Source organism: Saccopteryx leptura, chromosome 2, assembly GCF_036850995.1.
Source record: "Saccopteryx leptura isolate mSacLep1 chromosome 2, mSacLep1_pri_phased_curated, whole genome shotgun sequence".
Classification (NCBI taxonomy): Eukaryota; Metazoa; Chordata; class Mammalia; order Chiroptera; family Emballonuridae; genus Saccopteryx; species Saccopteryx leptura.
The window spans coordinates 72,267,882-72,292,933 of record NC_089504.1 but is presented as its reverse complement, the minus strand read 5'-3'; the positions used below and the strand labels follow the sequence as shown (position 1 = coordinate 72,292,933).

General features: G+C 34.4%; 1 pseudogene; it reads left to right on the top strand.

Moving 5' to 3' along the window:
• Positions 1-255: 255 nt before the first annotated feature.
• The window catches only part of LOC136391382 (small ribosomal subunit protein mS35-like), a 75,721-nt pseudogene continuing 50,924 nt past the window's right edge, over positions 256-25,052 (top strand).

Below are 25,052 nucleotides of genomic sequence, written 5' to 3'. Positions count from 1 at the left end.
TCAACAAGAAAATTGGGTAGAAATGATCAGAGATAAATGGAGAATCAAGATGTTTTTTGTTTTTTTCCCCTGGCTTGCTGTGGGGTGGTCCTGGTGGCTCCTTGCTCCCGGTGTGGCTGGCTCTGACCGAGGTGCCGTACCCTGCGTACTTTCTCCACTGCCTTGTCTCTGACCATTCTCTACCGGAAACCAAACCCATGTACAAAAGAAAGAACATCCATATCTGAAAGGCCACCGCGAAGAAAGGCACTATCTCCTAGGACAGAGAAAATGGCTGTTGACCAGAACTGGCCTACTGTTGACTCTATTGCAGTGCTATTTAATACCTTCGCAGTAACTCTTCCTGTTCGAATGGGCTATCTAGTACAAACAGAGATGTCCATAGCAAAGGAGGGAAGTCTAGAACTTTTAAAGATCCCTAACTTTCTACATTTGACTCCTGTAGCAATTAAAAGCATTGGAAAACTCTTAGAGATTTCTGCACTGAGTGGCCAGCTGCTCTAGACAGTGATGAAGAATGTGAGAAGTATTTTCTAGTTGAAATTGACACAGATGATTATATTTTGTTTATTGAAACCCCAAAGTAGGAGCAATAATCTTAAGGGTTAAACTTTCCAGCCTGAATTTAGATGATCATGCAAAGAAGAAATTTATTAAACTTGTAGGAGAGGAATACTGCAAGATCACAGAAGTGCTTACCATCAACAGATAGGCGCCTGCCATGGACCAGCGCGGCTCCAAATAACGGTGCGCAATTGAGGAAACACACTTTGTCAAAACAAAACCGATGGGACCAGGAGGACTCTTCAAACTGCCTGGCAGTATCTGAGTGCCTCATAGCCCAGTTCGCTTTATTATATAGTCATATGCAAATCAAGGACCCTGATACAAAGTTGCGCATCAAGGGCTAAGACAGGAACTCTCCCAAGGCAAGAACAGGATACATTAGTGAAATTTACAAATATCTGAAACAAGCAAAGAGTCAGAGGAAGGGCATGTATATTGCTTCTGGGAACCCAAGGAAGCAAGTGGAGTGGGTGCAAATACTCAGCATCAAAGCCAAACATGGAGATGGAGGGGGGAGAACTTAGCCTTTTGCCAAGCCTCGAATCTATAATGGCTTCCTGCCATTAACGGTCCAGAACATATCCCCCTTTTCTTTTTTATTTGTGTGCTATGATTTGCACTCATCTGATTTTCTAATTTGGAGGCAGACAGAAAAAATACAGAACAAACACAAAATTAGTATAGCCAATGCTAACAGATACCCAAAACAAGTATACTAATACATCACAGTGATTAAAGCCTTTAAGCAAACTCTTTAAGCTAATAATACAACAAGAATCTATAAAAGAGTAATGTCCTTTAAGTGTTCGCCAAGTCCAAGTTGGTACCAACACCATTCCAAATCTCTGCAAATGCAACCCAATCCCAGTTCAGTTCATCAAAAATTGTCACAGGAGCAGGAAAAATCCACATTCAGGAGAAGTCCAGGAAAAATCCACATTCAGGAGAAGTCCTCATGGCACTGGAATTGCTGTCACACTTCCACACTCTGCAGTTAGCGTCAAAGTCCCAATGACCGCTGCTTCTAGCTGGTAATAACCCAGGTAGACTGGAAAAGCCATCTGCAGCACACATGAAGACGGGACTTCCATTTTTTTTAAACTGGAAAGATGAACCCAGGGGTCCTATACTGGAGCTTTAGAGCCATGAGGTGGTGACGAGAACTTTGGCATACACTAAGCTGGGTGGCAGAGGTAAATTTGTAAGTTGGCAAAAAAGGAAAAAAGGAGCTCTGAATTAGGAGTAGGTCCTAGCCTAAAATATGAGTGGGGCATTGAGGCAGGAGGAATAAAGGAAAGACTATATATTAAACAAAGCAGTAGAAAACAAGACTATCAATACCCACAACAGATATCTTCGAGGGAAGAATAAAAAACCTGACTATTCAGGCAAGACATAGTTAAGTGGCCCTTGTGTAAATGAGACCAGTCTACCGGCTACTTGGAAGAAATACCCCAGGCTCATCCACATTGTCATAGATGGGGCCGATGGCCCTGGGCACCTTTTAGCCTTCAGTGGCAAATCCCAGTATTCTGGGCAAGGTTAAGTCACAGGTGGCTGGAGCAGGGCTGGAAGAGACTGAACCCTCCCTTAGAGGAGCGAGGGGGAAGCCTACCTTCCAGTGTCCCTTCTTCTTCACAGCAAAAGCATGTAAGCCTGGCAGGCTTTGGCTTAAATTACCATCCTTTCCACTATTGAAGCAGGGCCCTGATGAAGTTCCAGTTGGAGCGTTCGAGCCTCTGAGGGCGTATGCCAAGAGCTAGTATTTTACCTGATCTCCTTTGGGCTTTTTCTGCCTCTTGGTACCTTAAAAGCCATGCTCAGAAGATCTCGCTAAGGGGCTTGAGAGTCCCTCTCTGCCTATATATCTGGAGCTATTCAGAAAAGGACAAAACACTGTTATCAGCTGGAATCAAATAAAAATAAAAAAAGGGTAGTAGTTTGCAGGACAAAAAAAATTTGGCATCTCTTGTACATCAGCATTCAAAAGAAACTGTTTGGCCTGACCAGGTAGTGGCGCAGTGGATAGCACGTCGGACTGGGATGAGGAAGGACCCAGGTTCGAGACCCCGAGGTCGCCAGCTTGAGCGCGAGCTCATCTGGCTTGAGCAAAGAGCTCACCAGCTTGGCCCAAGGTCGCTGGCTCCAGCAGGGGGTTACTCAGTCTGCTGAAGGCCCATGGTCAAGGCACATGTAAGAAAGCAATCAATGAACAACTAAGAAGTCGCAATGCGCAACGAGAAACTGATGATTGATGCTTCTCATCTCTCTCCATTCCTGTCTGTCTGTCCCTGTCTATCTCTGCCTCTGTAAAAAAAAAAAAAAAAAAAAAAAAGAAACTGTTTGACGTAAAAAGCATGATAGGGTAGACCTGCAGGAGTTCCAGGATATGACTCCACCCCCTTCTTTTTATATTATTTACAATTGATCTTCAAGCAAATGTTAAGCACACTTTACAATATTTTGACTTCAAAGATTGCAAGAAATTCTTGATTTTGTTAACTTTTAACAAAAATCGAGTAAATGCACCTTCAAGCAACATTCCCACACTTATCAAAACACCCCCTTAATATTAATTAACAGGCACCCTAAAGAGTACATATCAAAACTGAAAAAACCCAGTGTGATCTTCATTGTTCTCCTATAGTAAAAAAAATCTTTACACTTTTATAATGTAAATCTATGCTGCTTCAAGCCTTTCACTTGTGGCCTGGAGCAGCCTGGCCAAACCAGCAAGTCTTTTGGATCCAAAATGAGCACACTTTACTTATTCCAAACAAAATCATATCCATGTAGGGAAATGAAATTATCCTCATTTTGTTTTCAATACTAGAGCCAAAACTATTATCATCATTACTTTTCATGTAAGGACTTAATTCAGGCCTTATAAACAAAAACACTTAGACATTATACAAAGACTTCACATACAATCACACAAATCAAGAGTGAAACCCGAGGTTTTAGAGATTAAACTATGGCCTGCTTGAACTTAAGTAGGGCTACCTTAATAGGAACGTAATAAGGATATATACTAAACAGAGATCTCTCTCAAAAAAATCTCAAGACGGCCGTATGAGATTTCTGTTCAGCAACACCCAAAACAGGCCCCCCTTTCGCCCTCTTTTCAAGCAATGGAGCAGAAAGGAAATAAAATGATCTAAAACATTAAAAAATTAGATAATAATAATTGAGAAAGGGAAGAGAGCATAGTAAAATAAGCCTCATACAATTGCTCTTGTGAAGTGAGTCTCTCATCTAGAATCATGGTGTCTCACCATTCAGGGATCCACTGAGGAGCTTCAGCAGACCTAGGAAAAACACACACATATCCTCGGCCCCATAAGAGAACAGGGTCTGGCCCTTGCCAGATTCCTGTGAGCAGGTCCCTCCATCACACTTCAGGGAAGGCTTTCCTCGTAGGGTTCCAGAGTCTCTCTGCTGCTGAATGACTCTGTCCATCAGTATTCAAAAAACTTAAAGTAAAAAGAGCATGACAAAGAAGATTTGCAGGAGTTTCCTAATACTTAAGTTGCTATTTGGCTCCTAACTCTGAACACATCTCACAATGCACTATCCAAATCAGTAAGTCTTAAGGATCTACATTCTATTCTATTTAAATTTAAGTGAGTGCTCCTTACAAGTTCTAAAAACATTTTAGTTTTTCTAAATATTAGAGCCAGCATTTCCAATTTTTGCATGCAAAACAAACTTAATTTAGGCCTTAAAAACAGACACATTTTGACAACATTAAACAAAAACTAAACAGAAACAAGAATTAGACGAACCAGACAAACCAGATAGAAACCTGGGATTTCAGAGCACATCCAGATTAGAAAGATGCCTGCCTGATATCAATAAGGGCATTTTCAGACAGAGGGACTGAAGGATGTGACTAAACAAAATCTCCCCGAGAAAATTTGCTCTCGGCAGCTGCTGGGATTCTGTAGTCAGATCCAACACCCAGGTCCCCTGCCTCAACCTCCAGGCAAAGAATAAGAAAGAAACAAAATGATAGTTTAGAAGATCATAGTTAAAACATTAAAGAAAAACAGATCATGACAGGAAAAGCTGTAACTTTCCTAATACCTGAATCTTTTATCCATTCTCAAATTCTATAGTTGCTGTAACCAGTGGCTCAGGTTGACTATACTGAGATTTTTCTCCTATGTCAACAGCCCCTTCATGAAAGTCCAACTTCCACAGCAAATAATCACCACCAGAGAGACAAGCACAAGCCATCACCTTCCAGTCATTTGGGGGAAGAGCCTTTGCCCTAATAGTATCTAATAAACCAAGTGAAGAAGGCGCAGTAGGCCCATACTGAACACAAGCAAGTTTAAGCTCTTTCAGAGTTCTAAAAGGTACAGGTTCATGTTCTCGCACTAATCTCTCTGTATCATCCTGTCTTTCTACAACAGGAAAACAGGTAAAGCCATCATTTATTGTTTCCCCTACATTTTGAGCCTAGTCTATTGATTGTTGGAGGGGGGATTTCCCAGATTTTGAGCTATAGACTCCGCAATCAGCCTGATAAGGGAACAGAGGAGCAGAGGGTTGAATGCAGGAAGAAGCTGAGGGCAGTGGAGGCCCTGCGGCTAAGGCAGCCATAGCCACGGATTTTTCATCCCCCCTGTCATCCTCACACTCCAAGTTATCCTTGTATTCATATCCCTCTGTTTCCAGCTCACCCTGATACTCTTCAGACAATGATTTGTCTTCATACAGAAACATTCCTACATAAAGGTCCCTTACTTTTGACCCTATTTGTCCCATATTCTTTTACTCCCAACTACACTTTCCCAAAAAACTTTCTTTACTCACTGTGCGCACTTCACTTTGGGGAGTTCCGTCACCTTCCTTCAGTTTTAGTTTCCTCGTACTCATACTCAAGTCTTCTGTTCAGGCGCCACTTGCCGCGGACCAGCGCGGCTCCAAATAACGGTGCGCAATTGAGGAAACACACTTTGTCAAAACAAAACCGATGGGACCGGGAGGACTCTTCAAACTGCCAGCAGTATCTGAGTGCCTCATAGCCCAGTTCGCTTTATTATATAGACCTATGCAAATCAAGGACCCTGATACAAAGTTGCGCATCAAGGGCTAAGACAGGAACTCTCCCAAGGCAAGAACAGGATACATTAGTGAAATTTACAAACATCTGATACAAACAAAGAGTCAGAGGAAGGGCATGTATATTGCTTCTGGGAACCCAAGGAAGCAAGTGGAGTGGGTACAAATACTCAGCATCAAAGCCAAACATGGAGATGGAGGGGGGAGAACTTAGCCTTTTGCCAAGCCTCGAATCTATAATGGCTTCCTGCCATTAACAGTCCACAATAGGCGCCCTTTAAAGAAACAGAATTATGATTATGCAATGTATCTTCTAACAGTTTTATACCATGAGTCTTGGAAAACTGAGGAATGGGAGAAAAATAAGGCTGAAGCAGACATGGAAGAGTATATATGGACAAATAGCTCCTCAGAAAAATACTCCTGGAAACACTTCTCCAAATTAAAGCCACAGAGTGACAACCTGGAAATAAAGAAGAGCTTCTTGGGACTAAAGAGGTTGAAGATGACAGAAAGGCTGTTGTTAGTCTTAAGAACAAGGCAGACAAGTGAAAATATCCTTTCTCAGTACAAAGAATCCGTGAAGACCAGGAGACTGTTAAATTTGATGTGAGTTATGTAGAAAATGTGCTCAGTTTGTTAATTTTATGACCTATATATAGTTGTTATCTATATAATTTGATATAAAGTTGAAAATGTTAAAAAGAGAAAAATTGTTTTACTTCAGAGTTAACTTTATTTCTTTCATACATTCACAATAGGAATGATTATTAACAAAGTTTTTTATTTATACTCGGGCAATTAGACTAATCAGACTATAATTTCTTCTGGTTCTAGAGTTTTTCGATTTTATTTGGCATAACTACTTTAGAATTTAAATATATATAAATATATATGTAAATTTAGTCACCTGTTACATTTATTTCCCTACACATTAGCACTCACTGGATGCTTTTGAATTATAATTTGGCTATTTGGGAAGCTAGGCCCAGAACCCAGGCCCCTACTGCCATTCAGTGCTTTGTTGACGTAACTACTCTATGGAACGCATTGTTGCAGGTCCCAGTTCTGATTGGAGCAGTTTCTTGGGAGTATTTTCTAACTTAAAAAATTGGTTCCGTCCCTCTATTTTGGGTCACTTTGTATTGACTCAGTTCTGTTTATCATCTTTATTTACTTTGGGGGTCTCATTTCTCTAAACCCAAGCTTGCATAAAAGTGGCAGTGGGTACTCATTAATTAATGGGTACTCATCTCTTGGTTCCCCAGATAGAGCTTCCACAGCACAAGAAAGAGAGGACATATAAGAATTGTGAGTTTAAATGGAATAAATGACAAAACCAGAACCGTCCTAACAAACATTCCATTCCAGTTAGCTGTCAATTTAGTATTTTAAAGTATATCTGTAAGTCATTATTTACCACTCTCAAAGTTATCCACAAGTGGTTAATGTAAAATCAAAATAAAGGAATTCTTGAGTTTAAATATCTTTTATATATATAACAAATGTCAACAAGCAACATCTATGTAGCCACTGCTAATTTTCCAGTGTAAATGAGAAATAATTGGCTGGCAGTGAATTTTAAGAATGATTTCATTGTGAGTTAGATGTGGAATACATTAAAATGAAATGGGAAACAAATGTCAGCTATATTTTCTTTTAGATCATTTTATTTAAGAATGTTTACAAATACAAAGGTAGAGTTAAGAACTACCAACACTTTGCTGCACTTTATCTCTTCTTTAAGAAAGGGAGATAAAGGATGATGAAATCTTAAGTAACAATTCAGAGAACCTTGAAAATCTTCAAAATAAAAACATTTAAATAAATGAGATTCATTAGAGTCCCCCTCCACTTATTACCTTCTTATTTGCACTGGGGAAACTGTTGAAAATGTTGGTCTTTCTTCCTTATTGTGTTTTTCAACACTATCCATATCAACAAATCAGCAAACATTTTTCTTTTCATTCTTGGATGAAACCCTTGTTATTTTAACCACTACTGCCAGGGGCTAGTAAGCTTCACTTTTAAGATAATATACAGTACAAATTTAGTTATCTTTTGGTAACAGTTTTGAACCAGATAATAGAAAAATAAAATATGTTCTGGCTATTGATTTACACATATAATAGATCTCTATGCAGACCCTTTAAGCTTTAGCAAGAAATTACATGTGTTAGAATCAGATTAGAAAAGCTATCAAGAAGCTATATGTTTTACTTGTATAAAATACTACATTGAACTTCATGGCCCAATTACTTTGTTTTACTCTGTACCTTTTGAAAGGCATAAAATATGACATTAATAGTTTTTAAAACCAAAGCAGCTTTATCAAGAAGAGCTCATTTCTGTGCAATTCAAAAAGTAATAATTATCACCTAAAGTACATTAATACTTACATGTTTCAACTTTACATATATATATGATCAGAATCTGCATATTGCAACAAGGCATATTATACAGATGCAAAACATTTTAAAAAGAAGAGACTTAGGTCTCACTAACCAAGCTTTAAAACATGACAGATTTTAGGCCCTAACTGATGGCTCAGTGGATAGACTGTTGGCCTGGCATATGGATGTCCTGGTTTTGATTCCCAGTCAGGGCACACAGGTGAAGCGACCATCTACTTCTCCTCCCCTCCCCTTTCCCCTTCTCTCTCTTTTCCCTTCTTGTAGCTACAGGGCTCGTTGCTTTGAGCGTGGCCCAGAACACTGAGGAGAGCTCTGTGGGAAAAGGACAGCCTCAGGTGCTAAAAATAGCTTGGTACTTGAGCATTGGCCCATATGGGGTTGTTGGGTGGGGCACATGCAGGAGTCTGCCTCACTATCTTCTTTTCTCTCACCTAAAAAAAAATGACAGATTTTTATAAGAAACAAAAAAATTAAAGCTGACACTTCTTGGTATTACCTAAAAAATCCATGTTGAATGATGTTTCAGCAGACAAAGAAATAGAAACTGGATATAAGTGTAGTGCCTGTGTGATATTCAGCTCCTGAGCAGTGGAGTCCAGAGTAGAGAGTAATATAGATTCTAAGGTTAGACTCAGGAAGAGATCGAAGTTAACAGAAAATGGGAACAGATATTCTCAAAAAGTATCATTTGTCTTTAATGTCAATTAACATTAATTAGTTCACATACTTCAAACATTTAAATATTGAAAATTCCTAGAAATTCTACTTTGTAAAAAAATTCAAGTCTGAGCAGGAGGTGGCACAGTGGATAGAGCATCGGACTGGGACAACGAGGACCCAGGTTCGAAACCCTGAGGTCGCCAGCTTGAGCGTGGGCTCATCTGGTTTGAGCAAGGCTCACCAGCTTGAGCCAAAGGTCGCTGGCTCGAGCAAGGGGTCACTTAGGCTGCTGTAGCCCCCTGGTCAAGGCACATATGAGAAAGAAATCAATGAACAACTAAGGTGCCACAGTGAGGAATTGATGCTTCTCATCTCTCTCCCTTCCTGTCTGTCTGTCCCTATCTGTTCCTCTCTTTGATTCTATCTCTGTCAAAAAAAAAAAATTGACACTTAATCAACAATACTTTTCTGGGATGATATTTGATCTGTTGACATATGCTAGAATCTTGATTTTGCTTCCTATATATTATCATCCTATATATTATCTTATATATTGCTTCCCATATATAGTAATATCAGCTTGGCTTATCACATGGAATTATCAAATATTTTTACAATTTCTAAACTGTCTCTTCCAAACTGGTAAGAGGCCACCTTTTATATGTATCTCTTCCCTTCCTTTATACACTTTAATAGATAAAAGCAATGCCTCCCAAACCAGTACAATCTCTGTCTCAGGCTATTCCCAAATCGCTTACCTTGAGTTACTTCAATTTCTTTTCTTCTTTTGGTCAGAATGACTTCCACCGGATCTTCCAAAGGCCAAATTGGATAAAGCCTTGTAGGACTTTATAAGAACCATTAGTTATATTTATGGTCCAGCAACACAAAATTGCATATAGATCCAAAATACACCCTCCAATAAATCTCTGTAGCTTATACAAAATTTAATGCCCCTCTCTTGAGTTTCCTTTAAAAGATTTTAAAATCTTCAAGAATTTAGTTGCTAAATGTCTGTCCCTGGCACTAGGAAAGTATTGGTTTAGAGTAGATATTTAGAACCTGTTTGTTTAATTGCATATTGCATTGATTTTTTTTTTACAGATATAGGATTGGAACATGTTTCTTTATGCTGGTTTGTAATTGCGCAAAAACTCAGAAAAAATGAAGTATGCTTTCAAATTACACAGCAGAAATGCAGGTTGTTGATGAACCAGAGCTATGATGATCAAACTGTCAAAAATCTTGTTTCTGATTTAAAGTATTTGAACAATAATAGTTTATAGTAGTGTGGGGAGGTAGCAAACTTTTCTTTCAAGGTTCTTAGGCTGGTCTAATGATCAAGTATACATAAAACAGATTAGCAAAAGAAAATAACCAAATATAATGAATACATAGGTATGGGAATCCCCCATACATGAGAGAGTCAGAGACCCCTATATTCAGAAGAGATTAAGAGACAGAAAAGGGGATAGAGGTAAATAAAGACATCCTGAGTTTAGGATGATGTAATGCATCTTGGGGGATTCAAGGGGTCATTGTGGGATGAAAAGAAGAACGAACATTTAGTAAACAGAAGTTCATCCTGCCCTATAGACAGGTTAAAAGAAGTTATCTTTGATAATCTCATTATGGGTGAACATTATTCAAGTTCTTCTAGTACCAGTGGAGAATATGTTTTTCTATTTTTTGAGATATGTAATATGAATATAGTAAAAGCTTGAAAAATGATTAACTTCATTTTATAAATACCTGTAAAGCAAAATATTTATTTGAGTATATTTTCACATATATCAAATGAAATATTTTAAATATGAAGCATTTTTTCTTGGGTTTAAATTATTTCTTTGTCTGATTTCTATAAAATAATGTATATTATTGTATCTATAACATATGTTATATATTATGTTATGAAGAAGTATCAAGGAAGATAAATTTATTTTGCAATGATAACCATATATAATTTAATATTATAGTATAAATATTTGATATAATAGAATACTGATATAATTAAATATAATAATATTAACAACAATACTCAAGTACCCAGACAATATTCTAGGTATTTTATAACTTTTAATACATGCGATTCTCATGAAAACTATATGTAATATGTTATATTGCTATGCATTTAATATAAAAGGAAGGGAAAGTCCAGAGAGATGTATAAATGCAGAGAAATAAGCAGTTCAACCAAGTTTTGATTTTGTTCTTGAAACTACCCATTTAACCACTTAATTATCATCATCTTAATCTGTTAGAATATATTTACTAGGAAGACATGGACAGATAAGTTTTGTAAAGGGTCATAACTACACAGTCAAGGAGGATTTGAAATGAATGTAAAATCATGAATTTACATAGGTGTTAAAAAATCCATAGACATATAATCAATGTTACAATATTTTTAGATTGTTGATTGACATCATGGTATGATTGTGTTTTAAATCCAAAAACATACACTGACAATAGTCTTTAAAAATGAGTAATAACATTAGTAATATTAGATTGTTTAAAATTACTAAATTTTAGAGTTATGGTGTAGGTTACATATTTTATTTTACAAATGAAGAAACTGACTCAGAATGGGTGAACTGAGAATAGAAAGGGTTTTCTCTGATTTCTAATATAGTGCACTTGACAACAGTATATTTAGAAACAGACCAATTTCATGCAGAGATTGAACCAGATTGTCTCTTGGGAACTTAAAGCTGAAAATTAATTTAGTTGTATACTAAGAGTTAATAAGGCAATAGTAGATCCTGAATCAGTGACTTATACAACCTATATTGATCAGCATAGCTGAAGAGATGAAAGAATATACAGCTAATTTTTGTTGAAAATAACTTTTACTTTTCATAGCTTACCTTCCTTAAAATAAATTTTAAAATTCCACAACATTCCATGTATGTAAAAATGTCAAATTTGGAATCTGATTTTTAGTTGACTAAATTACACGTATTCATTTTCATTTCTTCTTGTATACTCATTTTTACTCTAAATATCCTTTACAGTTGTTGTCTTTACCAAAAAAAAAGTCTTTACAAAGTATTTGTACATGGAAGGTGTTTGTTCTCTATTAATTTTGTTGTCACTAAATTTAATAACTTGTTATTATGCATGTTTTTAATAACTTTGTTATCGTGCACTTGCAGAGCAATTTTCCAGTTAGTTGCTCTAGTTTTACAACAGCTTTATCAACTCTGTTTTAGTTGTGATAACTCATGATACATTTTTCCTATAATATGTATATAATGTCCTACTGAAATACTTTTCCTCACTTCCAAATGTAACACTTACTATTTTTGAATCAAGTAAGATTTATTTAAACACACTAGCCATCCATTATAAACATGCAAGTTATAGAATAAAATGAAAATGCAAAACTTATTTTCTACTCTGAGTGAAAGCTTTATTTCTCCTCATAATAGTAAGACTTTACTATTTTAAAAAAATGTTTATTTTATTGATTAGAGAGAGAGGAAAGAAGAGAGAGAGAGAAAAGAGAGACAGGAACATTGATCTGTTCCTGTGCATGCTTTGACCAGGGACTGAACTATCAACCTTTATGCTTTAGGACAATGCTCTAACCAACTGAGCCATCTGGCCAGGGAAAGACTTTACTATTTTAAAAGTAACTTTGCACTCTTGAAATTTTATTTTGAGAGCCAATATTTTAGACATTATATTTCACATTTGCATTTTAAAATATTTAAAGAGCCACCAATCATTATGTATAAAAACTTGTTTTGTGTTACATATATTTACATGCTTTTATAGTAGTTTATTCCCTATATCATGATATTGATCATAGATAGCTTATTCCTTTATTTTATTACTCATTAATTGAGTAATGTTCTTCAATGAGTGACATTGGGTAGTATTATTGTAATGAAACCATTTCTTCAGTGATAAATTATTCCTTATGATGTCCTTTAATAAAGCAGTCCTACTAACAGAGAGGATTATATGGTTTAGCCTGAACTGACTTTCTATGTGTTTTTCATAAATAACAAAGCCTCATGAAAATAATAACAATATTAGATGATATTATACTTCTTAAAAGTAACTATTTCAAGGCAATATTTGTTCAAGGGGCTGGGCATATCAAATTCCATAAAATAGAATAAACAGGATTATCTTTATTATATTTCTTAAATGAAATGTACCATTGATATCACAGATAATATTTTTCTAGGAGTTTCCTTCATAGTTAATGCCTAAACTATGCATATGGTAGGAAACAATTAGATAGCAGCAAGAATGCCCATCAAGTGTCAAAAATAAAGTACAGAGCGATCAATGTGTTTTGTGTTGACTGTGAGTAGCTGATAAAATTAACAGAAGATGTGACATGATGTCTCTTTCATCTATAAAACTATCAGCTCAGAAGTTATGCTTCATTAGCTTCAAATGTTGCATGCATAATAAACCAGAATATAGAGCAGTTCTTTGATTCATTGTGAAAAAAACCTATCAGACCCTCTTTTAAGTGCCAGTTTATTAGAGAAGGTGAATAATAAAAAAATATTTCAACTAGAATAAAAATATAACCCTGTATTTGGCATTTGATTGCAAAGTGCAAGTGACAGTGCTATACCTACATTTTGCATGATTACCAACTAAACAGAAAGAGATAGGCAGACAATATTCCTTGAATTTAATGACTTTTTGATTTTTCATTTTACTTCTTTTTTTTTTAATTTATTGATTTCAGAGAGAGAAGAGAGAGAGAAAGAGGGAGAGAGGAGTGGGAAGCAACAAGTCACATCTTCTATGTGCCTTGACTGGCAAGCCTGGGGTTTTGAACCAGCAACCTCAGCGTTCCAGGTTGACGCTTTATCCACTGCGCCACCACAGGTCAGGCTACTTCTCTTTTTTCATCTTTTTATTGTATTAAATAATTAAATCTGAAAATGTCATGGGAAAATGACTCAATTGCAAAATACAAGAATGTTTTTATTTCCTCCACATGGAGATTGTCAAGTTAAATATGTGACGCATACCTAGAGAGAAAAGGCTTCCCCTTGCATTCTTTGATGTTTTTGAGTATCCTTTGCAAAAACATTGTCTTCAGCCAGTATCTTTCTCATTTATTCAATGATTCATTTATTAGTTTACTGTTTAATTCATTTATTAATTATATCTTCTATCAACCCAATCAACAAAATATTTTATCATGCTATGCTTTATAATGAATTTAAAAAGCCTTAAATTCTAAAATATAAATATGGTCATTGCTCTTAAAGATATTATTGTCTAAAATAATGTTTAATATTTTTTTGTGAGTTTAGGAATTTTCTACTATAAAAAAAAGCCAAGCTGCCTTCCCCACTGAAATTCTCTTACTTTTAAAATAGGTGAAATATTTTTACTTCCTATGGTGAGACTACTTTCCCCTGAATTGTCCTCCAAAATTTACAAGTCCATCTTTCATTGTAGTTTTTATTAGGCTATGGAATTATTACTGGTTATTTATATATTTTATTCTACATCTGAGGTCAGATCCTATGATAATATTTATGACCACTTTACCACCAAAACCCAATAACAAGGTTAGGCAGTTTAGTAAAGTGGTTAAAAGTGCAGAATTAATTTAGGACAAGAAAGCCTCTCTAGCTCTTGCTACTTTCCTGACCTTAATTGAGTTTCCTAATTTCCTCAAGTATTATATGTCTCCCTCTCTTCTTGGAAATATATGTCTGTACCTCAAACTGTTACAAAGATTAAATTATTTTCTTGATAACTAGCAAACATTATAGGTTAGCCATTACTAATATTTGGTTAATGTTAATTGAATGACAAATTGATACGAGCTTAGCAATGTTGAAATTATTTTTAATTAAAAATAGTTTAAAATTCTGGAAATAAAAGGTATAATATCATGATATTCTACAGGCAATGTTCACTGCTTGTATGAACTCTAATAAAAAACAAATCAAACAGAAAAGAATATGGAAAAAATATTCCCCATGTTCTTCTGTCTTATCAGTTTGAGATCATGATTTATAAAATACTATGGAAATTTAGAGAAGGAAGAGATTGCATTCAGCTGGAAATATCAGAAATGAGTGCTTTGTGCTTTTTGAAGAAAGTACTATTTGATTTGATTAATTGAATTTATAATAGCTGTGGGCTGGTGTGGATATTCCTAGACAGTGCAAAGGATGTTTGGAGACAATTGATGGTATATGTAGAGAAGAGTGAAAGATAAAAAGAAAAGTTTATCCAGAATATAGAGAACTGTGAGTATTAGGATGAGATATTATTGATTAAGGACATTTTTAAATGGGAGATGAGTGGAGGATGCAATGGTATTTGAATTTAATAAGCAGGGCAATAAATTATTATAGTTGTGCTTAAAAGGAAGTAATCTAACAGTGTATAGATGAATTCTACTTTGGTTTCTGGACAGATATGTTTAGATAATCTGTTTTCTCCAGTATTCCTACTTTTAGAAATAAGTTTTTTACATTTGCTGACAGGCAATGAGCAGTCACCTTGAGTAATGAGTATGCTTTTTAAAAAAATTTTTATTGAATTTATTAGGATGACATTGGTTAATAAAATTGTATAGGTTTCAGTGTATAATACTATAATACTGCATCTGTATATTGTATTGTGTGTTCACCACCCCAAGTCGTTTCCTTCCACCACTGTTCATCTCTTCTTTACCCATTTTACTTACTCCTATTTTCTTTTACTGTTAATCAGCATAATGTTGTCTGTGTCTATTATTTTATGAATATGCTTCAGTTGGTGCAGACTCATTCTATTGGATAAAGTCTACAGAGTGTTTATTCTGAAATATATCTGAAATGACTGTAAATGTTATATATAGACTTTTGAAAATGTTGCAATTAAATTGCCAATGAGAGTTTTCCAGGTGTTTGCTGTAGTTTATTATGCTTTATAGTCACTTAATCTCTGATAAAAATATTTACATAGTCACACACACAAAAAAAACACAACATTGCTAATGCTTCATAAATAAATATCAATCTCATTTACAGTCAAACTAGTGGCGTATCTGGAATTTGGTTCTTCCATTTTGTGATGTTGCTGTTTTTAAGTACAGATTTTCATTGATTCATGCCACTCAAACTCAAGGGCATCTGTCAACCAATTGCAAGACCAAGTAAGGAGGCAGAGGATACATTGAGGCTCTCTGCCTTGTCAACTATTTGATGAATTATGTTTCCTAAAATCAACTGGGCTACAGATATGGGGTGCCATGAAGAATGGTGCTTTTCACTCTTCAACTTTTTTTCTGAACATAATCACACAGCTTGAGCTCACAAAATAAACTAGATTAAAACCTTCTGCAGTAGTGTATGATCGTTGAATGAAAAAAGGCCATTGGGGACATCAGGAGACATATGCTCTGTTGCACTTCCCAATATCCACTTAATCATATAGACACAGTGACATTCCTTTTAACTTATTTGAAAAGGTCAATTATGTAATTTGTCCAATTCCTTTCACCTTCTTTGTAAACAAATCTTTATGTTGCAGAGATGGATAGTTTAAATTTTTAACCTGTATTTTCTATGAAGTTGAATTGAAATTAACTTTATCATACTTATTGAGGTGATCACTAAGTTATATAAATGTCTAAACGCTATGTTATACACCTGAAACTAATATAACATTGTATGTCAAGATGTAATTAAAAAGTGCAAAAAAATTTTAAAAATTATTCTTTTTATTTACAATAATAAATGACACAGATATTTTAATAGATGAGGAACAAATATCATCACATTTTATTGAATAATTGCTATTATTAATAGTTATATATCCCAACCATAAATATGTATGATAATTATAATACCAATGTAGAAATTCTTACCACCTCAAGAAAACGTATTTAAAAATAGACCCAATTATATGTTCAAATACTTAACTAATATATCAAGTTAGAAACATAGTTTTTTTTTTACTGCAACTGGAAAAAAAGTCTTGTTTTTTATTTCTGATATGTAACATTTAGACAAATCAATAAGAAAGAAAGATTTGGCCTTTTTTAAAATGTCCACTGAGACTATATTTATATATCTCCAATCTCACTCAACAAATAAATTTTTATCCTTTGATTTAATTTTATTCTGTAATCTTGGTACCAATTAACAGACTTTGTAATATTTCATGGGTTAGCTATTTTAGGAGACTTAAATTTGATTGCCTTAACACTTCTACTGACACTAAGATAGTGGGAAAATTGTACTTTTTTAAATATTAAAAATCTTTAGGATTTTTTTAAAAGAAAAATATAATTATCAGAATGTGGTTTTTTTTTCTTTGTTCATTCTATAGCACTGTGGTGATAATTAGAAAATAATGTCATCAAAGATCAAAGAATAATTAGAAATCAGAACAGAAATTTGAGTCATTTTTTTTAAATGAACCCTGAAGGCTGAAGACTCAGGTTCTTGTATAGCTGACTTTTGGCTGCTTATTAGCTGGATGATGTTTGTAAATTTATTTAACATATGTCCCTAGATTTTTCATCTATAAAATGAGCCTTATGACCTGTTTTGCTTCTATGTTTAAGAATTTAGTGACATAACACACATGGAGATATTTTGTAAGTGATTCTTGGGAAATATGATGCATCAAAGTACTTATTATTACTTTCAAAATTAGTATAAAGAGACAATCATGTTCTTAATTTTGTTGATTTTATCTTAAGTTAGTTGATCCTTATTTGTAAAAAAAATGATTAAACTAATCAATGGTTATATCTGAAAGATAGATAATAGAACAGTCTGCTCATTTTAAGTACAAATTAAAAAAAATGATTAAGTGGCATCATTAGGAAGAAAATTGGACCTACATTTCTATTTATACTAGTTTAGAGTCATGGGCAGCAATTTTAAGTTGACATGTTCCTTTGGATTTCTAGGAAGCTATTCACACAAATGAAAGTTAAATTAGTCATATTATAAATTATTGTGTGTTCATTCTTTTTCCACTACTTTCCATCTAGTTACTTTATAATATATTTATAGATTATTTGGCAAGACATGAAAAGTTAAACTGATCACTATTACTGTTATTTGGAAATCTTTGAGTCATTTAGCACTTTTTAATTGTTCAGGGCCTTTTGAATTCTACCATTTATTGAGGTTTGTTGTTACGAATTTCTTCCACAAAATTGTAAACATCTTGGCCCTGGCTGGTTGCCTTAGTGGATAGAGCATGGGCCCAGTGTATAAACCTCCCAGGTTTGATTCTACATCAGGGCACACAAGAGAAGTGACCATATGCTTCTCTCCTCTTCCCTCTCCCCATTCTCTCCCTCTTCTTCTCTAGTAGCCTGTAGCTTGATTTGTTCCAGTGTCAGCCCTGGGTGCTGAGAATAGCTTGGTCTGAGCACATTAGCTTCTGCTGCTAAAAAATAGGTTGGTTGATTCGAGCATCAGTCCCAGATAGGGTTGCCAGGTGGATCCTGGTTGAGGTGCATGTGGGAGTCTGTCTCTCTATCTCCCCTCCTCTAACTAAAAAAAAAAAAGAATTGTGAACAACTTGAAGGCAAGGTTATTGTTTAACTTAAATACTGTGTGGTAGCAAGATATAGGTCTGGCTCATATATTGAAATGAACCCTTCAATCTTTGAATAATCCTGAACAGTTATAAATGAACAGTTATTTTGTGAGAACAAGATAATTCCAATTAAGACAATTGTGAGTACCTACTGTGTTTTGGTAACTGAAAAAAAATCTTTCAGGATTGCAGCAGTAAACAAAATAAGTATAGCCCTATTCTTAAGAATTTTAGTATAGCATAAAAAAATAAAAGTTATAATGAGTATTTTAAATTAAAAAGACACATATTTTTATGAAGATAGTACAGCTTGTGGAATCACACACACTTGGTGATAAATTTTGTCCACTTTACTTCAAGCTAATGACTGCTTTGAGTCAATTATTTAACTGTTTGATTCTCAATTTTTATTTTTTACGAAAGATAAATTAAATGTTGTATTATGTGATCAATAGGGCTAAAGAAATAACAACCTCAAATACTGTATACAAAGAAGGAAGATGTGGATATGGTAAAAACAAAACAAAAAATACAAAAACCCTAGAGAGTATATATTTAAAGAGGAAAAATATGATACTTCCCATCATTTTAGTTCTTTCTGCATCTTTTACAGATTTTGACTCTGAACAGAGTATATCTATCCTGTCGTTGATTATGAATCACAATGCCAATAACATCTAGGCTTTTGATTGCTAACTGCACGGTACATTTGCTTGACATGATAAGTGAATCACATCTCTAATAGGGAGAGAAAGCTGTTATGCAAATTCTTCTAGAATTTTGTCTCTAATATGTCAGTGTAAAAATAACCTCTCAGTAACAATAGTTTTTTTTCTAAATTATGTAGGTGTGAAGAAAAACATTACAGGAAATCTTTTTGAAAATTTTCCATTCTAGGTCTGAAAGAATGAGACTGTTGGGGAGAATCAACTAATTTCAACATTTTTAATTTTAGGTTATTTTTTTCTACAGCTTTATTGATGTATAATTGACAAGATAAAATTTACATACTGTATTTACAATGCACCACATGGTGATTTGCTATATGTATACATTGCAAAATTAATAGCACAATCAAGTTGATTAACATATTCATCACATCACTTACATATAGTTAACTTCTTTACTTTTTTGTTAAAAACACATCTTAAGATCTACTCTTACAGAAAATTTTAAAGATACAATGCAGTATCATTAACTATAGTCAACATGCTATACATTAGATCCTCAGAAATAATTTATCTTATAACTAAAGTTTTATATTGTTTGACCAAAATCTGCCTATTTTTTTCACCTTCAGTTCCTGGTAACCATCATTCTACCCTGTTTCTATGAGTTCAATTTTATAAATTTCTATATATAAAGGTACATAGGTTAACCTCATAGAAGTATGGAAAACCTTTAAAAATCAATTAAAAATATGAAATAGAAAAATTACTTTCAACAATTTGATAACTGCATTCATAAAATTTACAGATTTATGCCAAATTTTATTAAGAAAATCATAGAGAACACAGAATTAACATTAGTTGGAAAAATAAATATATAACCAAAAACCAAGAAAGTATCAAATGGAATAACATACTAATAACATTAAAAATATAGGTAAAATGATCCTGGCCAGTTTGTCTCAGTAGATAGAGCATTGGCCCAGCCTGTGGATATCCTGGTTCCATCCCCAGACAAGGCACACATGAGAAGTGACCATCTGCTTCCCTTCCCTACCCTCTCCCCCTTCATTGTCTCTTCCCCTCTCACAGCCAGTGGCCCAGTTGATTCAAACATCCCCAGATGGGGGTTGCAGGGTAGATCTCTATCATGGTGCATGTGTGAGTCTATCTCTCTATCTCCCCTCCTCTCACTTAAAAAAAAACAAAACAAATAAAATATAATATTCTAGAAGGGTATAGAATTGACCAACATTTAATAAGGAAGGTTTAGAAAACATGAAATAAGAAGTGATAGGTCCGCCTGATCAGGCGGTGGCATAGTGGATAGAGCGTCGGACTGGGATGCGGAGGATCCAAGTTGAAGACTCCGAGGTCGCCAGCTTGAATGTGGGCTCATCTGGTTTGAGCAAAAAGCTCAACAGCTTGGACCCAAGGTCGCTGGCTTGAGCAAGGGGTTATTTGGTCTGCTGTAGCTCGCCCCCCCCCTCCCCCCCCCCCCCCCCGTCAAGGCATATATGAGAAAGCAATCAATGAACAACTAAAGTGCCACAAGAAAAAACTGATGATTGACGCTTCTCATCTCTCTCTGTTCCTGTTTGTCTGTCCCCATCTATCCCTCTCTCTGACTCTCTCTCTGTGTCTGTTAAAAAAAAAAAAAAAGAAATAACAGGTCCATATAATATTGACACTTCTATTAAACCTTTAAACAAGAAATGGTATTTCTAATTTTAAGTGTACATAGAAGATCAATGCTTCAATTTATTATGATTATTATAATTATGACATATAATCTAGTAAAATGTTGAATTAACAATTGAATATAGAAGAACTATTCTAAATGAAATATTAGAAGTTTAATACAGAATTATATTAAAAAATTATGTGGTATGATTTCAAAAAATTTTATCTACAATTTAAAGGATTACTGGTGATGGGCAAACCATTTATATGATCCATTATATTAATAGATTAATGTAATCACCTTAGATATGAAAATGACATCTGATCATTTTAACACTAATTCTTGATTAAATAATATCAATATAATCCTTATGAATCTAAATACTATTAAAAAAAGTCTAATGAGAAAAAATGTATCTTTTAAAAATCAATAGCAAATATGATACCTGATATGCAAACATGTTTTTTAATTCATTTTAGAAAGAGAGAGAAGGGAGGGTGAGGAGCAGGAAACATCAACTCCTAGTTCCTTCCTGTATGTGTCTTGACAGGGCAAGCCCAGGGTTTTTAACTGGCAACCTGAAAGTTCCAGGTTAAGGCTTTATCTACTGCAGTCATTGACATAATTTTAATATGTCCTCATTATAACCAACATGATAAAGCAAAAATAGATTAAGATGAATAATATTTAAAAAGGAATAAAATGTATTATTTTCAGATGATATGATTGTTTAACCTTCAAATTCAAGGGTGGATGTATTGGTGCAACATTTCCAAAGGTAATTTGTTCAGGCCTACTCAAATACTGAATGTATATTCAGCTCTTATGAGCTTCTTTGATAAATACTCATGGGATTTTTAAGAGTATATTTAAAAATATAGTTATTTTTATAAAAGATACATCAAAGAATACAATGGCTAAATAAATTTGCTATAAGGAACATTATGCGGTTTATCAAAACAATGTGTTTTTTCTCTGTATTAATGTGGCAAATTGTTCATTATATAGTGTTGAAACATTAAAAGGTATATAAAATAGCCCTGGCCAGTTGGTTCAGAGGTAGAGCATTGGCCCATCATGTGGATGTCCTCGGTTAGATCCCTGGTCAGGGCACACAGGAGCGGCACCCATCTGCTCCTCCACCCCTCCTCCTCTCACTTTTTTCTCTCTTTCTTTCTTCCCTCGTGCAACCATGGCTCGATTGGAACGAGTTAGCCCTGGGTACTGAGGATGGCTCCATGGCCTCCACCTCAGGTGCTAGAAAGAGTTCAGTTGCTGAGCAATGAAGCAGTGCCCCAGATGGGCAGAACACTTGCCCAGTGGATCCTGGTCAGGGCACATGTGGGAGTTTTTCTCTGCCTCCTTTCCTCTCACTGAATAAAAAATAAATAAATAAATAAACATATGTATATGTGAATATATATATAATATTATAAAGGAGGCATGTATATTAATAATATAATTGGGCTATAATATATAATATATTACATATGAGTATGTATGTATATATATATTTATTCTAGAATAATACTTATTTTATACTTGATTCAACTCAACTCAATTTGCAACACATAACTGAAATCTTCATTGCCTTAGAATATGTTAGGGGTTTACATATTTTAAAAGAATGTTTTCTTTCCTCTTCAAAAATTATATTCTTAAAAATAAAAAGTTTACTAATAAATAAACTTTTGGGATTTGAGCTGAGAGTAGTCCTGGTAAAATTAGAATTATGTAAATATCATAGCCTGCATATGTTTCAATTAAATATTAATGTAATAATAGAAAACAACTTTAAAAATTTTAATCAAAATATTTATTAGATGATTTTATGATAACTAGTACAGTGAACTGTTACAGGTAACTTTTAGGTGACATAGTATTAATTGAGGTTATATAACTAATAATTCTCTTAACCAAGGGAGAATTTTTATGTAATTCTACCCCAGAAAATAGTTTACCCTGGTTTTCTCTAATTTGTATACATTAATCAGAAAACACAGTTATCAATATGGGAGAATTTGCATAATACAAGCCTTGGTTTTAATAATTTTTTTAAATTAAGAACATGAACAGTTTTACACATATTACCAAAAGGGTTTCTATCCTCATTGCAAAACCCCTTAATTAATGTTAATGCATCAAAATCTAAAATATAATTTTGGTTTTAAACAGTCACTAGATATTAGAATCTATCTATAAATGACTGTTTATATTATTTTGTTTGCTTACCATTCTAGTAGATTTTTTAGAGGAATCATTAAAAAAACAGCTTTTGTTTTTGAAACTTCAAACTGTAAGAGACTAAATTAAAACCTCCCAATGCAACTTAAGAAATAGAAAGTTTATAGTTGTATAAAGTCTTAAACAGAATGGGGTGAAAGGAATAGAGAGAGTTGAGAAAGACTATTCCTCACATGATCTTCAATCAAGTTTTTGGTTGTCAGATGAAATCGATTTGTATATTGAAGTATGTTTTTCAATGTTATTTCCTAATTTCATAGATTCATTTGCATTTCACATACACATCAAGTCTGAAGAGCTATATATTGGGTAATATTCTCATTGTTGAAAATAGAATTTAAGGAGAAGGGGCAAGATTTTTATTATTTATTCAACTAAATCGTAGGTTCATGTTGATATTTTTAAAAAATTCTTTTCCTCTGAGTTCAGTATGGCAAAGCATTTATTTGATTCATTGCTGACAAGAGCACTTCTCTGGAGATAATTCTCTTCCCCTGGATACAGAGTAATATGTTTTCAACCCTTTGTACAGTTTCAGTAACAACCCAGAATTTATTTTTTTACCTGTCATACCTAGGATGCAGGTGGCCATTTTTCTATAACTATAGGTTTCAGATGCCTAAAGAGCCAGTGGTAAATGTCAATCAATCTATTTAAGGGTTCCCATATGTCCAAGGTATTAATAGGATAAGAATATTGGGGAAATAATTTAAAAAGAAGACAGGAAATGGTATCAATTGCATTAAGTCCCACAGGCCCTCAATCAGGTATATGTTTTTAGGTTGAGAACAAATTCAAGCTTTGTTCAGTTTATGAAATAAAAGCTGACAGAATTTATTTCAGATGAGATACTTTCTTTGTCAGTTCAGGCTGCGATAGCAGGTTACCATAGACATGATGATTTAAACAATAGACATGTATTTCTCACAGTTATGGGGGCTGGGATGTTCAAGATCAAGGTGTTAGCAGATGTGATGTCTGGGGAGAGCCTCTTCTTTATTTGTCGATGACCTTTTACTTATCCAATTCTTACATGGCAAAAAAACAAAGAGAGGAAGCCAACTCCCTTTTTTATCATTTCTCACAAGGAAACTAATTCTACATGATGGATCCACCCTCATGACCTCATCTAATCCTAATTACCTCAAAACAGTCTCACTTCCTACTACTATCACATTGGGGGATAGGGTTTCAACATATGAATTTTGAAGGAACACAGACATTTACTCCATAAGATAAGTTAACACTATTTGGAATTATCATTTGGTCTCTGCTCCCCTCTTGCTGGCTTTCTCATGTCACTGTACCCAGAAACTTGTATGCTGCATTATCTTTTTCATTCTCATTGCTGTATGGTATTCATTGATCATATATCATTTCTATATATATCAGTTAATTATATATAATATATAGTATATATGTTTATATATTATATCTATATAAATTCATATAATATATAAAAACATAGTTATATAAATATATAATACATAAATGTATTGATTTATTCTATTGTAGGTTGTTTCCAAATATTAGGGGATATTTCAAAATAAATATGAAGCAATATTAAAAAGAAGCATTTGATATTTTTAATTAAACAATAACATCAGAATAGCAAGCAACAAGTCAAAGTTGTTCAATTATGCAAATGAAATGCAAAACCAACTTTTATTTTATTGGTGAAAATGCACTATACAAAAGGCTGAAAATACTGGAGTATTTGCACGTTCCTTGATCCTGAAAGTGCACATCCTGCAATTTCCCAGCTCTTGTAATGCCCCTGCAACACAATTTGCCTGAATGCGAAGCCTGGAGAGCAATAGGACATTTTGAAGCTGGTCAAATACAGATGACAGTGGCAACAGCAGCTGGAACATCCCAAAGAGAGATTAGCAGATTATGGAATCACTTTCTAGAGATTGGCACAATACAAAGAAGACAGTGGCAGGGTTGCCCATCTGCTACAACAGCAAGAGATGACCATTACTTGACCTTATTGGCAAGAAGGAACAGGTGCAGCAATGCAACAGAGCTGCAGAGATAGTTTCTTGCTGCCACTAGAGAACAGATATACACCCAGACTGAAGAAAATTGGCTCCATCGTGTTGGACTGCATGCCTGGCGACCAATGGTATGCATTCCGTTATCTAATGAACACCATAGAACTCATAGAAGGTGGGCTGATAGGCATTGTCAATGGAT